Consider the following 20,199-nt stretch of genomic DNA (forward strand, 5'->3'; position numbering starts at 1 on the left):
GTGACAGAGAGTGATAGAGAGTGCTAAATTTTGTGTCTGCTGCCCCCGCCTTTTGTGCTGATCACTATATCTGAGGTGATCAGCAACTTTTTGGGGGTGCAGAGGTTTTTTTTTTATATATATACCTGCCAGTTGCACTGTCAGTTGCACCAAAGGTTGTGCACCTGCTGCCCCTCACTGGTAATCAGTGTCTTTTTTTAATTTTTTTTTTACACACACTGTGATTTTGTGGGTGTCCTTTGGCCGCTGTGCGCTGATCAGTGACGTACATCACTGATCATCTTTTTCGGCACAGGGTTGATCTATTTTTTTTTTTTTTTGATCAAATTCCTGTTGCCTTTGAGCGCTGTTCAGTGACGGACGTTACTGACCAACATCTGTGCTCAATTTTTGGCGCAGGACCTTTTTTTTTTTTTTTTTAACCCCTTCAATTTTTTTTTTTAACCCCTTCAATTTTTTTTTTTAACCCCTTCAATTTTTTTTTAACCCCTTCAATTCTTTTTTTTTTTTTAACCCCTTCAATTTTTTTTTTTTTAACCCCTTCAATTTTTTTTTTTTGTATAAAGTATTTTTTTTTTTCTGCACTACATACACACTACACACTACATACCCCCCGGGTTGAAATAAAGTTTGACCCCCCCCCTACACTATATACGTGTTGAAACATTTCACTACCAGTAACACAAAAATAAAAATGGCATCCCAAATGTCATCCCAAATGTCATCCCAGTCATCCAGAAGAATGTATTCAGCGGAGGAGGCATATGCCATGCTTGCTTCTGACTCTGACACAGCCAGTGATGCAAGCGGGGAATTTGAAGGATTCGCCTTAAGCTCCTCTTCCTCCTCTGGTGATGAGGGACCCCCTCAAAGACGCCCCCGTAGAGCAGCTGAGACCCCCCCCCCAATAATTGATCTCGTATGGACCCCACCACCAGACAATTTTGAGCCCCAGGTTCCTGAGTTTTTGGCCATGCCAGGAATCCAATTTGATTCCACAGGTCTCAGAGAAATTGACTTTTTCAAATTATTTTTCTCTGATGATTTTATAAATTTAATGGTGGACCAAACTAATTTATATGCCCAGCAGTTTATTGCTCAAAACCCCACGTCATCATTTGCTAGGTGGACCCCTGTAGATGCAGTAGAGATGATGACGTTTTGGGGTCTGGTGTTTCATATGGGCATAGTAAAAAAGCCAGAAATTAGGCAATATTGGAGTACAGATGTTCTGTACAGCACCCCATTTTACCGTATGGCCATGCCCCGGGCTCGATTTGAGACGATCCTTAAATTTTTGCATTACAACGATAATGCACAGTGCCCACCCAGAGATGATCCCACCTTTGACCGGCTATTCAAAGTCAGGCCGGTCATTGATCATTTCAGTGCCAAATTTGAAGACATGTACATCCCAGATAAATTCATTTGCATAGACGAGTCCCTTATACATTTTAAAGGAAGGGTTAAATTCCGCCAGTACCTTCCCAGTAAGAGGGCAAGGTATGGCATAAAAATGTATAAGCTGTGTGAAAGCACCTCAGGGTACACTCACAGGTTTAGGGTATATGAAGGGAAGGATTCAAGAATTGAACCGCCAGAATGCCCCCCCTCCCTCGTAGGTGTTAGTGGAAAAATTGTCTGGGATTTAGTGCACCCCTTCCTGGATAAAGGTTATCACCTCTATGTGGATAACTTTTACACTAGCATCCCCCTGTTTAAGGCCCTTGGTTCAAGAGGTACAGCAGCTTGCGGTACTGTGCGCAAGAACCAAAGAGGCCTCCCAAAAACGCACATTGCCCAAGTAATGAGAAGGGGTGAAAGCAGGGGAATATGCACCGAAAATATGTTGTTGGTCAAATATAAGGACAAGAGGGATGTCCTTATACTGACAACAATTCACGGAGACAGTACCACCTCCGTCCCTGTACGAGGTACCAGTACCCACACCTCAAAACCTAATTGTATCCTGGATTACAATAGGTACATGGGCGGAGTGGATCTTTCAGATCAGGTACTGAAGCCGTACAGTGCCCTGCGGAAAACAAAAATCTGGTACAAGAAGCTGGCCGTGTATATCATCCAGATGGCACTGTATAACGCTTACGTGCTATTCCGTTCTACCGGCCAGAGGGGGACATTTATGCACTTTCAAGAGGAAGTCATAAAGGGCCTAATATTTGGGAACCAGCAGGCAGAGGGCCCCAGTACTTCTAGTACTGGCCCCCGTATTGTACCAGGGCAGCATTTTCCTGATGAAATCCCCTCCACTGGAAAAAAGGGCAGGACACAAAAAAGGTGCAAAGTTTGCTATAAAAAGGGAATAAGAAAGCAAACTATTTTCCAGTGTGACACTTGCCCCGACAAACCCGGCCTATGTATAAAGGAGTGTTTTAAAATATACCACACATCTATGGATTATTAGGTTCATAATTTCACCGTGCTTCGGGGGTCTTGCTAATGCCACATAGCACCCACCATTCATTCCACCAGAATCTGAGCCGCAAAATCCAAAAATCACTCCTTCCCTTCTGAGTCCTGCCATGCACCCAACTGGTATTTTTTGGTCACATGTGAGGCATTGCCGTACTCGGGAGAAATTGGGGCACAGATTTTGGGGTGCTTTGTCTCCTTCATTCCTTCTGAAAATGAAAAATTTTGAGCCAGAACTGCATTTTTGTGTAAAAAAATTAAATTTTTCATTTTCACTGCCCACTTGTATCAAAATTGGTGAAACCCCTGGGGGTTTGAAATGTACACTATACCCCTAGATGAATTCCCTGAGGGGTGTACTTTGCAAAATGGGGTGACTTGTGGGGGGGTTCCACTGTATTGGTGCAACATAGCACCCACCATTCATTCCACCAAAATCTGTGCTGCAAAATCCAAAAATCACTCCTTCCCTTCTGAGTCCTGCCATGCACCCAACTGGTATTTTTTGGTCACATGTGAGGCATTGCCGTACTCGGGAGAAATTGGGGCACAGATTTTGGGGTGCTTTTTCTCCTTCATACCTTCTGAAAATGAAAATTTTTGAGCCAGAACTGCATTTTTGTGTAAAAAAATGTAATTTTTCATTTTCACTGCCCAGTTGTATCAAAATTGGTGAAACCCCTGGGGGTTTGAAATGTACACTATACCCCTAGATGAATTCCCTGAGGGGTGTAGTTTGCAAAATGGGGTCACTTGTGGGGGGGTTCCACTGTATTGGTGCTTGGGGGGTCTTGCTAATGCGACATAGCACCCACCAAAATTCCACCAGAATCTGAGCTGCAAAATCCAAAAATCACTCCTTCCCTTCTGAGTCCTGCCATGCACCCAACTGGTATTTTTTGGTCACATGTGAGGCATTGCCGTACTCGGGAGAAATTGGGGCACATATTTTGGGGTGCTTTTTCTCCTTCATACCTTCTGAAAATGAAAAATTTTGAGCCAGAACTGCATTTTTGTGTAAAAAAATGTAATTTTTCATTTTCACTGCCCACTTGTATCAAAATTGGTGAAACCCCTGGGGGTTTGAAATGTACACTATACCCCTAGATGAATTCCCTGAGGGGTGTACTTTGCAAAATGGGGTGACTTGTGGGGGGGTTCCACTGTATTGGTGCAACATAGCACCCACCATTCATTTCACCAAAATCTGTGCTGCAAAATCCAAAAATCACTCCTTCCCTTCTGAGTCCTGCCCTGCACCCAACTGGTATTTTTTGGTCACATGTGAGGCATTGCCGTACTCGGGAGAAATTGGGGCACAGATTTTGGGGTGCTTTTTCTCCTTCATACCTTCTGAAAATGAAAAATTTTGAGCCAGAACTGCATTTTTGTGTAAAAAAATGTAATTTTTCATTTTCACTGCCCACTTGTATCAAAATTGGTGAAACCCCTGGGGGTTTGAAATGTACACTATACCCCTAGATGAATTCCCTGAGGGGTTTAGTTTGCAAAATGGGGTCACTTGTGGGGGGGTTCCTAAATTTTAGCATCTTATGGTGCCTAGAAACCTACATGGTGCCTAAAAAATAATCTCATAAAAAGGAGGCTCCAAAATCAAGTAGGTGCTCCTTCTATTATGAAGCCTGTGGTTTGGTCAACGTGCACACTAGGGCCACATATAGGATATTTATGAAAACAAAAGAATTGGGGGAATCAATTTTTAGTCACATTTCTCTAGTAAAATGTACTGTGTTCCTTAGAAAAATGTATTAAAATTGCAAATCTGCAAAAAAAATGAAATTTTGAAATTTCACCTACACTTTGTTTTAATTCCTGTGAAACACCTAAAGGGTTAACAAACTTCCAAAATGCTGTTTTGAATACTGTGAGGGGTGCAGTTTTTGAAATGGTATCATTTATGGGGGTGTCTCACATACAAGTCCCTCAAAGTCACATCAGAACTGAACTGGTCCCTAAAAAAATCAGTGTTTGAAATTTTCTTGAAAATTTGAGAATTTGCTATTCATATTGTAAGCCTCCTAGTGTCCAAAAAAATTAAAAGGAAGTTGAAATAATGATGGAAACATAAAGTAGACATATGGTCTATGTTAGTTATTAACTATTTTGAGTGGTATGATTATTTGTCTCACAAGCAGAAAATTTAACATTTTGCAAATTGCTAAATTTTCCATTTTTTTACGACATTTTGGTATTTTTCACAAAAAAACACAGACTGTATCGACCCAAATTTACCACTAATTTGAAGTACAATGTGTCACGAAAAAACAATCTCAAAATCACTGGGATAAGTAAAAGCAAAAAAAAGTTATCCCCACTTAAGTGAGACATGTCAGATTTGAAAAAAAGGGCTCTGTCAGGAACGCAAAAACTGGCTCTGTCAGGAAGGGGTTAAGTCAGGTCGACCTTCCTGCCAGTCGACCTAGTGGGGTCGACCTAATGACTGTAGACCTAAATGCAGTCTGACGAATGATCCCATTCCATACAGACATAGGACACTACACTCCCAGCATGTACTGACCACTGGCCATAATACATCTATTACACCCTATACAGACACAGGACACTACACCCCAACATGTCCTGACCACTGGCCATAATACATCTATTACACCTTATACAGACACAGGACACTACACCCCAACATGTCCTGACCACTGGCCATAATACATCTATTACACCCTATACAGACACAGGACACTACACTCCAACATGTCCTGACCACTGGCCATAATACATCTATTACACCCTATACAGACATAGGACACTACCCTCCCAGGATGTACTGACCACTGGCCATAATACATATATTACACCCTATAGTACAGACATAGGACACTACACCCCCAACATGTACTGACCATAATACATCTATTACACCCTATACAGACATAGGACACTACACCCCAACATGTCCTGACCACTGGCCATAATACATCTATTACACCCTATACAGACATAGGACACTACACCCCCAACATGTCCTGACCACTGGCCATAATACATCTATTACACCCTATACAGACAGGACACTACACCTCCAACATGTCCTGACCACTGGCCATAATGCATCTATTACACCCTATACAGACATAGGACACTACACCCCAACATGTCCTGACCGCTGACCATAATACATCTATTACACCCTATACAGACAGGACACTACACCTCCAACATCTCCTGACCACTGGCCATAATGCATCTATTACACCCTATACAGACATAGGACACTACACCCCAACATGTCCTGACCACTGGCCATAATACATCTATTACACCCTATACAGACACAGGACACTACACCCCAACATGTCCTGACCACTGGCCATAATACATCTATTACACCCTATACAGACATAGGTCACTACACCCCAACATGTCCTGACCGCTGGCCATAATACATCTATTACACCCTATACAGACACAGGACACTACACCCCAACATGTCCTGACCGCTGGCCATAATACATCTATTACACCCTATACAGACACAGGACACTACACTCCAACATGTCCTGACCACTGGCCATAATACATCTATTACACCCTATACAGACATAGGACACTACACTCCAACATGTCCTGACCGCTGGCCATAATACATCTATTACACCCTATACAGACATAGGACACTACACCCTATACAGACATAGGACACTACACCCCAACATGTCCTGACCACTGGCCATAATACATCTATTACACCCTATACAGACATAGGACACTACACTCCAACATGTCCTGACCACTGGCCATAATACATCTATTACACCCTATACAGACACAGGACACTACACCCCAACATGTCCTGACCACTGGCCATAATACATCTATTACACCCTATACAGACATAGGACACTATACTCCAACATGTCCTGACCACTGGCCATAATACATCTATTACACCCTATACAGACATAGGACACTACACCCCCAACATGTCCTGACCGCCGGCCATAATACATCTATTACACCCTATACAGACATAGGACACTACACCTCAACATGTCCTGACCACTGGCCATAATACATCTATTACACCCTATATAGACATAGGACACTACACCCCCAACATGTACTGACCACTGACCATAATACATCTATTACACCCTATACAGACATAGGGGACTACACCACAACATGTCCTGACCATAATACATCTATTACACCCTATACAGACATAGGACACTACACCCCAACATGTCCTGACCGCTGCCCATAATACATCTATTACACCCTATACAGAGATAGGACACTACACCCCCAATATGACCTGACCCCGGGCCATAATACATCTATTACACCCTATACAGACATAGGACACTACACCCCAACATGTCCTGACCGCCGGCCATAATACATCTATTACACCCTATACAGACATAGGACACTACACCCCAACATGTCCTGACCGCTGGCCATAATACATCTATTACACCCTATACAGACATAGGACACTACACTCCAACATGTCCTGACCGCTGCCCATAATACATCTATTACACCCTATACAGACATAGGACACTACACCCCAACATGTCCTGAACGCTGGCCATAATACATCTATATCACCCTATACAGACATAGGACACTACACTCCAACATGTCCTGACCGCTGGCCATAATACATCTATTACTCCCTATACAGACACAGGACACTACACCCCCAACATGTCCTGACCACTGGCCATAATACATCTATTACACCCTATACAGACATAGGACACTACACCCCCAACATGTCCTGACCACTGGCCATAATACATCTATTACACCCTATACAGACATAGGACACTACAGCCCAACATGTCCTGACCACTGACCATAATACATTTATTACACCCTATACAGAACAGGACACTACAGCCCAACATGTTCTGACCACTAGCCATAATACATCTATTACACCCTATACAGACATAGGACACTACACTCCAACATGTCCTGACCGCTGGCCATAATACATCTATTACTCCCTATACAGACACAGGACACTACACCCCCAACATGTCCTGACCACTGGCCATAATACATCTATTACACCCTATACAGACATAGGACACTACACCCCCAACATGTCCTGACCACTGGCCATAATACATCTATTACACCCTATACAGACATAGGACACTACACTCCAACATGTCCTGACCGCTGCCCATAATACATCTATTACACCCTATACAGACATAGGACACTACACCCCAACATGTCCTGAACGCTGGCCATAATACATCTATATCACCCTATACAGACATAGGACACTACACTCCAACATGTCCTGACCGCTGGCCATAATACATCTATTACTCCCTATACAGACACAGGACACTACACCCCCAACATGTCCTGACCACTGGCCATAATACATCTATTACACCCTATACAGACATAGGACACTACACCCCCAACATGTCCTGACCACTGGCCATAATACATCTATTACACCCTATACAGACATAGGACACTACAGCCCAACATGTCCTGACCACTGACCATAATACATTTATTACACCCTATACAGACACAGGACACTACAGCCCAACATGTTCTGACCACTAGCCATAATACATCTATATCACCCTATACAGACATAGGACACTACACTCCAACATGTCCTGACCGCTGGCCATAATACATCTATTACTCCCTATACAGACACAGGACACTACACCCCCAACATGTCCTGACCACTGGCCATAATACATCTATTACACCCTATACAGACATAGGACACTACACCCCCAACATGTCCTGACCACTGGCCATAATACATCTATTACACCCTATACAGACACAGGACACTACAGCCCAACATGTTCTGACCACTAGCCATAATACATCTATTACACCCTATACAGACATAGGACACTACACTCCAACATGTCCTGACCACTGGCCATAATACATCTATTACACCCTATACAGACATAGGACACTACACCCCCAACATGTCCTGACCACTGACCATAATACATCTATTACACCCTATACAGACATAGGACACTACACCCCCAACATGTCCTGACCACTGGCCATAATACATCTAATACACCCTATACAGACATAGGACACTACACCCCAACATGTCCTGACCGCCGGCCATAATACATCTACTATACACTATACAGACACAGGACACTACACCCCAACATGTCCTGACCACTGACCATAATACATCTATTACACCCTATACAGACATAGGACACTACACCCCCAACATGTCCTGACCACTGACCATAATACATCTATTACACCCTATACAGACATAGGACACTACACCCCAACATGTCCTGACCGCTGCCCATAATACATCTATTACACCCTATACAGACATAGGACACTACACCCCAACATGTCCTGACCACTGACCATAATACATCTATTACACCCTATACAGACATAGGACACTACACCCCCAACATGTCCTGACCGCTGACCATAATACATCTATTACACCCTATACAGACATAGGACACTACACCCCAACATGTCCTGACCGCTGCCCATAATACATCTATTACACCCTATACAGACATAGGACACTACACCCCAACATGTCCTGACCACTGACCATAATACATCTATTACACCCTATACAGACATAGGACACTACACCCCCAACATGTCCTGACCACTGACCATAATACATCTATTACACCCTATACAGACATAGGACACTACACCCCAACATGTCCTGACCGCTGACCATAATACACCTATTACACCCTATACAGACATAGGACACTACACCCCAACATGTCCTGGCCACCATACATCTATTACACCCTATACAGCCATAGGGGAATACACCACAACATGTCCTGACCGCTGGCCATAATACATCTATTACACCCTATACAGACATAGGACACTACACCCCCAACATGTCCTGACCGCCGGCCATAATACATCTATTACACCCTATACAGACATAGGACACTACACCCCCAACATGTCCTGACCGCCGGCCATAATACATCTATTACACCCTATACAGACATAGGACACTACACCCCCAACATGTCCTGACCACTGACCATAATACATCTATTACACCCTATACAGACATAGGACACTACACCCCCAACATGTCCTGACCGCCGGCCATAATACATCTATTACACCCTATACAGACACAGGACACTACAGCCCAACATGTTCTGACCACTAGCCATAATACATCTATTACACCCTATACAGACATAGGACACTACACTCCAACATGTCCTGACCGCTGGCCATAATACATCTATTACTCCCTATACAGACACAGGACACTACACCCCCAACATGTCCTGACCACTGGCCATAATACATCTATTACACCCTATACAGACATAGGACACTACACCCCCAACATGTCCTGACCACTGGCCATAATACATCTATTACACCCTATACAGACATAGGACACTACACTCCAACATGTCCTGACCGCTGCCCATAATACATCTATTACACCCTATACAGACATAGGACACTACACCCCAACATGTCCTGAACGCTGGCCATAATACATCTATATCACCCTATACAGACATAGGACACTACACTCCAACATGTCCTGACCGCTGGCCATAATACATCTATTACTCCCTATACAGACACAGGACACTACACCCCCAACATGTCCTGACCACTGGCCATAATACATCTATTACACCCTATACAGACATAGGACACTACACCCCCAACATGTCCTGACCACTGGCCATAATACATCTATTACACCCTATACAGACATAGGACACTACAGCCCAACATGTCCTGACCACTGACCATAATACATTTATTACACCCTATACAGACACAGGACACTACAGCCCAACATGTTCTGACCACTAGCCATAATACATCTATTACACCCTATACAGACATAGGACACTACACTCCAACATGTCCTGACCACTGGCCATAATACATCTATTACACCCTATACAGACATAGGACACTACACCCCCAACATGTCCTGACCACTGACCATAATACATCTATTACACCCTATACAGACATAGGACACTACACCCCCAACATGTCCTGACCACTGGCCATAATACATCTAATACACCCTATACAGACATAGGACACTACACCCCAACATGTCCTGACCGCCGGCCATAATACATCTACTATACACTATACAGACACAGGACACTACACCCCAACATGTCCTGACCACTGACCATAATACATCTATTACACCCTATACAGACATAGGACACTACACCCCCAACATGTCCTGACCACTGACCATAATACATCTATTACACCCTATACAGACATAGGACACTACACCCCAACATGTCCTGACCGCTGCCCATAATACATCTATTACACCCTATACAGACATAGGACACTACACCCCAACATGTCCTGACCACTGTCCATAATACATCTATTACACCCTATACAGACATAGGACACTACACCCCCAACATGTCCTGACCGCTGACCATAATACATCTATTACACCCTATACAGACATAGGACACTACACCCCAACATGTCCTGACCGCTGCCCATAATACATCTATTACACCCTATACAGACATAGGACACTACACCCCAACATGTCCTGACCACTGACCATAATACATCTATTACACCCTATACAGACATAGGACACTACACCCCCAACATGTCCTGACCACTGACCATAATACATCTATTACACCCTATACAGACATAGGACACTACACCCCAACATATCCTGACCACTGACCATAATACATCTATTACACCCTATACAGACATAGGACACTACACCCCAACATGTCCTGACCGCTGACCATAATACACCTATTACACCCTATACAGACATAGGACACTACACCCCAACATGTCCTTGCCACCATACATCTATTACACCCTATACAGCCATAGGGGAATACACCACAACATGTCCTGACCGCTGGCCATAATACATCTATTACACCCTATACAGACAGAGGACACTACACCCCAACATGTCCTGACCGCTGGCCATAATACATCTATTACACCCTATACAGACATAGGACACTACACCCCCAACATGTCCTGACCGCCGGCCATAATACATCTATTACACCCTATACAGACATAGGACACTACACCCCCAACATGTCCTGACCGCCGGCCATAATACATCTATTACACCCTATACAGACATAGGACACTACACCCCCAACATGTCCTGACCACTGACCATAATACATCTATTACACCCTATACAGACATAGGACACTACACCCCCAACATGTCCTGACCGCCGGCCATAATACATCTATTACACCCTATACAGACATAGGACACTACACCCCCAACATGTCCTGACCACTGACCATAATACATCTATTACACCCTATACAGACATAGGACACTACACCCCAACATGTCCTGACCACTGGCCATAATACATCTATTACACCCTATACAGCCATAGGGGACTACACCACAACATGTCCTGACCATAATACATCTATTACACCCTATACAGACATAGGACACTACACCCCAACATGTCCTGACCACTGACCATAATACATCTATTACACCCTATACAGACATAGGACACTACACCCCAACATGACCTGACCGCTGGCTATAATACATCTATTACACCCTATACAGATATAGGACACTACACCACCAACATGACCTTTACACTGGCCATAATACATCTATTACACTCTATACAGATATAGGACACTACACCCCCAACATGTCCTGACCACTGGCCATAATACATTTATTACACCCTAAACAGACATAGGACACTACACTCCCAGGATGTACTGACCACTGGCCATAATACATCTATTACACCCTATACAGACATAGGACACTACACCCCAACATGTCCTGACCGCCGGCCATAATACATCTATTACACCCTATACAGACGTAGGACACTACACCCCAACATGTCCTGACCGCCGGCCATAATACATCTATTACACCCTATAGAGACATAGGACACTACACCCCAACATGTCCTGACCGCTGACTATAATACATCTATTACACCCTATAGAGACATAGGACACTACACCCCAACATGTCCTGACCGCTGACCATAATACATCTATTACACCCTATACAGACATAGGTCACTACACCCCAACATGTCCTGACCGCTGACCATAACACATCTATTACACCCTATACAGAGATAGGACACTACACCCCCAACATGTCCGGACCACTGGCCATAATACATCTATTACACCCTATACAGACATAGGACACTACACCCCAACATGTCCTGACCGCTGGCCATAATACATCTATTACACCCTATACAGACATAGGACACTACACCCCCAACATGTCCTGACCACTGACCATAATACATCTATTACACCCTATACAGACATAGGACACTACACCCCAACATGTCCTGACCACTGGCCATAATACATCTATTACACCCTATACAGCCATAGGGGACTACACCACAACATGTCCTGACCATAATACATCTATTACACCCTATACAGACATAGGACACTACACCCCAACATGTCCTGACCACTGACCATAATACATCTATTACACCCTATACAGACATAGGACACTACACCCCAACATGACCTGACCGCTGGCTATAATACATCTATTACACCCTATACAGATATAGGACACTACACCACCAACATGACCTTTACACTGGCCATAATACATCTATTACACTCTATACAGATATCGGACACTACACCCCCAACATGTCCTGACCACTGGCCATAATACATTTATTACACCCTAAACAGACATAGGACACTACCCTCCCAGGATGTACTGACCACTGGCCATAATACATCTATTACACCCTATACAGACGTAGGACACTACACCCCAACATGTCCTGACCGCCGGCCATAATACATCTATTACACCCTATACAGACGTAGGACACTACACCCCAACATGTCCTGACCGCCGGCCATAATACATCTATTACACCCTATAGAGACATAGGACACTACACCCCAACATGTCCTGACCGCTGACTATAATACCTCTATTACACCCTATAGAGACATAGGACACTACACCCCAACATGTCCTGACCGCTGACCATAATACATCTATTACACCCTATACAGACATAGGTCACTACACCCCAACATGTCCTGACCGCTGACCATAACACATCTATTGCACCCTATACAGAGATAGGACACTACACCCCCAACATGTCCGGACCACTGGCCATAATACATCTATTACACCCTATACAGACATAGGACACTACACCCCAACATGTCCTGACCGCTGGCCATAATACATCTATTACACCTTATACAGACATAGGACACTACACCCCCAACATGTCCTGACCACCGACCATAATACATCTGTTACACCCTATACAGACATAGGTCACTACACCCCAACATGTCCTGACCGCTGGCCATAATACATCTGTTACACCCTATACAGACATAGGTCACTACACCCCAACATGTCCTGACCGCTGGCCATAATACATCTATTACACCCTATACAGACACAGGACACTACACCCCCAACATGTCCTGACCACTGACTATAATACATCTATTACACCCTATACAGACATAGGACACTACACCCCAACATGTCCTGACCGCTGACCATAATACATCTATTACACCCTATACAGACATAGGTCACTACACCCCAACATGTCCTGACCGCTGGCCATAATACATCTATTACACCCTATACAGAGATAGGACACTACACCCCCAACATGTCCTGACTGCCGGCCATAATACATCTATTACACCCTATACAGACATAGGACACTACACCCCAACATGTCCTGACCGCTGACCATAATACATCTATTACACCCTATACAGACATAGGTCACTACACCCCAACATGTCCTGACCGCTGACCATAATACATCTATTACACCCTATACAGACATAGGTCACTACACCCCAACATGTCCTGACCGCCGGCCATAATACATCTATTACACCCTATACAGACATAGGTCACTACACCCCAACATGTCCTGACCGTCGGCCATAATACATCTATTACACCCTATACAGACATAGGTCACTACACCCCAACATGTCCTGACCACTGGCCATAATACATCTATTACACCCTATACAGACACAGGACACTACACCCCAACATATCCTGACCACCGGCCATAATACATCTATTACACCCTATACAGACACAGGACACTACACCCCGACATGTACTGACCGCCGGCCATAATACATCTATTACACCCTATACAAACAGAGGACACTACACCCCGACATGTACTGACCGCCGGCCATAATACATCTATTACACCCTATACAGACATAGGACACTACACCCCAACATGTCCTGACCGCCGGCCATAATACATCTATTACACCCTATACAGACATAGGACACTACACCCCAACATGTCCTGACCGCTGGCCATAATACATCTATTACACCCTATACAGACATAGGACACTACACCCCAACATGTCCTGACCGCTGACCATAATACGTCTATTACACCCTATTCAGACATAGGACACTACACCCCAACATGTCCTGACCACTGGCCATAATACATCTATTACACCCTATACAGCCATAGGGGACTACACCACAACATGTCCTGACCATAATACATCTATTACACCGTATACAGACATAGGACACTACACCCCAACATGTCCTGACCACTGACCATAATACATCTATTACACCCTATACAGACATAGGACACTACACCCCAACATGACCTGACCGCTGGCTATAATACATCTATTACACCCTATACAGATATAGGACACTACACCACCAACATGACCTGTCCACTGGCCATAATACATCTATTACACCCTATACAGATATAGGACACTACACCCCCAACATGTCCTGACCACTGGCCATAATACATTTATTACACCCTATACAGACATAGGACACTACCCTCCCAGGATGTACTGACCGCTGGCCATAATACATCTATTACACCCTATACAGACATAGGACACTACACACCAACATGTCCTGACCGCCGGCCGTAATACATCTATTACACCCTATACAGACATAGGACACTACATCCCAACATGTCCTGACTGCCGGCCATAATACATCTATTACACCCTATACAGACATAGGACACTACACCCCAACATATCCTGACCACTGGCCATAATACATCTATTACACCCTATACAGACATAGGACACTACACCCCAACATGTCCTGACCGCCGGCCATAATACATCTATTACACCCTATATAGACATAGGACACTACACCCCCAACATGTCCTGACCGCCGGCCATAATACATATATTACACCCTATACAGACATAGGACACTACACCCCAACATGTCCTGACTGCTGGCCATAATACATCTATTACACCCTATACAGACATAGGACACTACACCCCAACATGTCCTGACCGCTGGCCATAATACATCTATTACACCCTATACAGACATAGGACACTACACCCCAACATGTCCTGACCGCTGGCCATAATACATCTATTACACCCTATACAGACATAGGACACTACACCCCAACATGTCCTGACCGCCGGCCATATTACATCTATTACAGCCATACCCTTACCAGCCGTACAATACTAACCTTTATCCCCCTCTCTCCACATAACCTTCCCATTGGACGGGATAATACTCTTGAGTACCAAATAACTACAGTATTTTAAATAATGTTAAGTTATACGGATTCAGTATTGAATCCCGGCGGTCGGGATCCCGGCGTTCAGAATCCTGACGCCGGAATCCCGACAGCCGAAATGCCGACAAGGGGGGAACGTGGATCGCCCCCCCTTGCGGGCTCGCACCCTCCGTGAACACCCACGGAGGGAGAAAGTGTCGGCATTTCGGCGGTCTGGATTCCGGTGTCGGGATTCTGAACGCCGGGATCCCGACCGCCGGGATTGTAACTGCATCCCAGTTATACAAGCCACCAAATGCAGGTTGAGTATCCCCTATCCAAAATGCTCGGGACCACGAGCATTCCGGATAGGGGAATTTTCCGGTTTTTGGAATAAATAGTTTTAGCCATACTTACCTGTCCCCTGATGGTGCCCGGTGGTCCCTCGGCGTCCACGCAGTCCCTGGGCGTCCACAGCAGGCCTCCGGCATCTTCTCCGGGTCTCCAGCGGTCCCAGGAATGCATTGCGCGAGTGTGCGCGCGCACCGGTGACGTCGCCGGCGCGCGCGCACACTCGCCTGCTGTGGACGCCCTGGGACTTGGTAAGTATGAAAAGAGGGTTAGGGGGGTTAAAAAAAAAAAATTCAAATGATTCCAAAAACCGTGGTTTTTGGAATCATTCGGATAAGAGATGCACGGATACAGGATACTCAACCTGTACCTGTTTGTGTGTGCAATTGTCAAATGAGGTTACTTAATGAAATTGTGATTTAATTTGTTCAGGTGGATTTGAGATTTGGGTCATTGGTCACACTGACAGATGAATGGAATAAATGTAATGGTAGGGATCCAGACTGATTACTACTAATGCCACCCGCCAAGACGTGTAAGGCCCTGTTGTCCTCTGCAGCTAGAGAAAACGTTTAGCTGAGAACTGTGCTAGCCATACAGAGGGGAAGTTGTACTGTGCCTTTGGGGGGTTCTTGGTTCCACTTCTTGGGACCTTGAGTTAGTTATATCTATTTATCCATCACCTGAACTAAACGATACATAGACTGGTATAGTTTAGTCACAGACTAGTACAGCGTTCCTCTGCTGTTTACCACCCACACACCCTCGAGTTCCACCAACTCCATTAATCCAAGGGAAGTACTGTCAATTAGATTAATAACCCAAATTATTATTTCATATGTTCCAGGAGACTGCTGCACTGCTCTCCTCTAACTGCAGATCTCCATCTACCAAATGCCTTCATTATACAATGAATCCTTCTGAGCCTGACTAAAAATACACATGCTAGTCAGCCCGCGATTATTGAGACTGTAGCACAGGACGTACAGTATACCCAGCTGGCATCAACACCTACACTGTGCCCACCAGCGCTGCTAAGCGGCACGTTTATGGTTGCTTGGCTATATGGCAAATTGGATCAAGCAAATTATTACCGAGCATAAAACAGACTTGAAGTCATTACAGGTTTTAATCGGTTAAGTGGGATGCTGTAATAAAACATCAGACGATTAAATAAACAGCTAGAGAATATGTTTACAGCACCGGTATGTACCCTGCGTCATTCTCAGGCCAATGTACATGGGTCTCCTACCGGAGCTAAGGACAGAACAAGTACCGTACTGTGTATTGTGAAATAAATGTCCTGTAGGTAAGCGACTACAACAACCTTTATTAATGAAACACAAGGATGGTTATTCGTTACATTAATGAATGCCATGGCTACGTAATTTGCTGGAATTACTTATGAATGTATTCAACAATACATGTCACTAAAGTCATAGATGTATCAACATTACAAATATAAGATATATGTTAAATATATGCAAATCTAGAGTAATAATTTATGTGAGTGTATGTGTATATATATATATATATATATATATATATTTACACACACATACATACTGTACATACATACATACATACATACACCTACACATATATATATATATATATCAATTGTTATATATTTACATCTTAATGATATTTTAATCTCAGCTTTAAATGTATTTAGCCTACATATACAACAATACAATACAATTATGCGTCTATATCGGAATATTTGCCATGACAAAAACAACTAAAATAAATAAAAGGCACCTAAAATACCACCCACACACAATATAACAATAACATTAACAGTTGCCAAATAGACAAACAGCCAACCAATTGACCAGCAAATAGCACAAGTCACTTTTTACCTGGGGGATTATAAGGTTACTAACGGTTGCACATTAGGTGTTATTATGCCAAACAGACTACCATATGCTGCCATAGTCATGCATTTATTACTGCAACAAAAAAGATCAAATATAAAAAAAAAAATCTCAATAAAATATGGATATCAAATTATGCAAGAAAGGGCAATGCTTGCAAAAATCAGCAACTTAAGACTGTCACAAGGTTATAAATGTGTACAATATAAAGGTTACGGTATATGATCGCAGAGACTGGGATGACACAGGCAGTGTGAGGTGAGGAAATAAGAGATTAGTTTGTGGTGGTCTTACCTGGCCCTACTGGTGCAGTGCCTCTCTATGAAGTTCCAGCACCTTGGACAGCAGCTGGCGCCTTGGACAGCAGCAAACACTGTTCGACAGCAGCCTATCACCTTGGACAGCAGCCTATCACCTTGGACAGGAGCCTAGCACCTTGGACAGCAGCTTAGCACCTCACACAGCAGCCTGGGACCATAGGACAGGATGCTGCTCCACTGTTAGTGATGCTGCCTGTGTTGCTGCTCCAGGAGGGAGAGAGAGAGATGAGGAAGGATGAGGCTGATTCCTCTGTTGCTATGGATATTGAACTCGGAGATCTGTGCAACAGCTGCTTGGTCGGACCTAGCCATGCAGAGCTGGCAATACATCTGCACTGTGTTGAGACCACCAGGCTGGGCTATTAGGGAGCCCCGCACTGTGCCACAGAGCCCCCTTCTGAGTCCCGCACTCTGGCAATAAGCCCTGTGGAAAATTGCATGCTACAAGGCTGGAGTGTCTGCACAGCACCCTCATTACACAATCTGCAGGGGGGATTGTCGCTCATCGCCGGCCAACACTATTAACCCTTCCATTCCCAGGCAGCAGAGGGAGGGAGCAGCCTGCATTGCACCCAGATGTGGCTGTACTGTGTGACTGGAGCAGGGCTGTAGTGTAGGTCAGTGTGCGGTAATATCTAGCATTGTGTTTGCTCTCTGTGTAATTAATGGGAGCTGCTGACGTCACTGGACTGGTTCTTGGCCAGCGTTCTGTACTGAGCCTTTCCCCAGCACCGGGCTCCCAAGCAGGAGAAGAGATAATCTATTGTTGTCAGGGTCTGTTTGATTAGTCACAGGGATAATAGAAAACAAGGAAGAGAGAGAGAGAGACATTGTAGGAGGGACTCAGTCCATATGGAGCAGTTCCACAAATATTGCAATTAGCCTATCATTTTATGATTGATTATATATATATATATATATATACACTATTTCAGGGAAAAACGTTAACCTTTACATTGCCATGTCAGCATGTATTATAAAGTTGCACTTATTAACATCTCATTTGCATTCTCTGCATAAAAGCTATCCGGATGGTTGACAGGTACAAAGGGCCTATGTCATGTGATGTCAACCGACCGCCCCACGCGGATATCAACCTGCCTGCATTACCAGTGGAACTCTCAGCGGTTTTTAAATAATGTTAAGTTATACAAGCCACCACACTTTACCATCCACGTCCACCACGAATGAGAATGGGATGCGGTTAATTTCCCGGCGGTCGGGATCCCGGCGGTCGGAATCCCGACACTGGAATCCCGACCGCCGAAATCCCGAAACTTTCTCCCTCCGTGGGTGTCCACGACACCCATAGAGGGAGAATAAAATAGCGTGCCGAGCGTAGCGAGGCACCGGGCCCGCTGCGTGGCGAGCCCGCAAGGGGGGGCGATCCATGTCCCCCCCTTGTCGGGATTTCGGCGGTCGGGATTCCAGTGTCGGGATTCCGACCGCCGGGATCCCGACCGCCGGGAAATCATATCGGATCCATGAGAATGGGACGTGGTTCACTAAGTGATGTCACATGTGGTGACACATACTGTATAAAATGACACCGAAAAAATGCAAAAAAATTAAATAA

At 44.4% G+C, this 20,199-nt stretch overlaps 1 protein-coding gene across 4 annotated transcripts in view; it reads right to left on the reverse strand.

Moving 5' to 3' along the window:
* The window catches only part of FAM135B (family with sequence similarity 135 member B), a 174,570-nt gene extending 155,259 nt beyond the window's left edge, over positions 1–19,311 (reverse strand). For 3 of the 4 annotated variants that reach the window (XM_083144892.1, XM_083144894.1, XM_083144890.1), the window contains exon 1: positions 18,598–19,311. The gene's annotated coding sequence lies outside the window, so the exon portion shown is untranslated. The remainder of the gene's footprint in view (positions 1–18,597) is intronic. The other variant, XM_083144891.1, reaches the window with a different exon arrangement.
* Between the last annotated feature and the right edge of the window lie 888 nt (positions 19,312–20,199).

The sequence above is a fragment of the Crinia signifera genome, chromosome 5 (assembly GCF_055691185.1).
Source record: "Crinia signifera chromosome 5, ASM5569118v1, whole genome shotgun sequence".
Classification (NCBI taxonomy): Eukaryota; Metazoa; Chordata; class Amphibia; order Anura; family Myobatrachidae; genus Crinia; species Crinia signifera.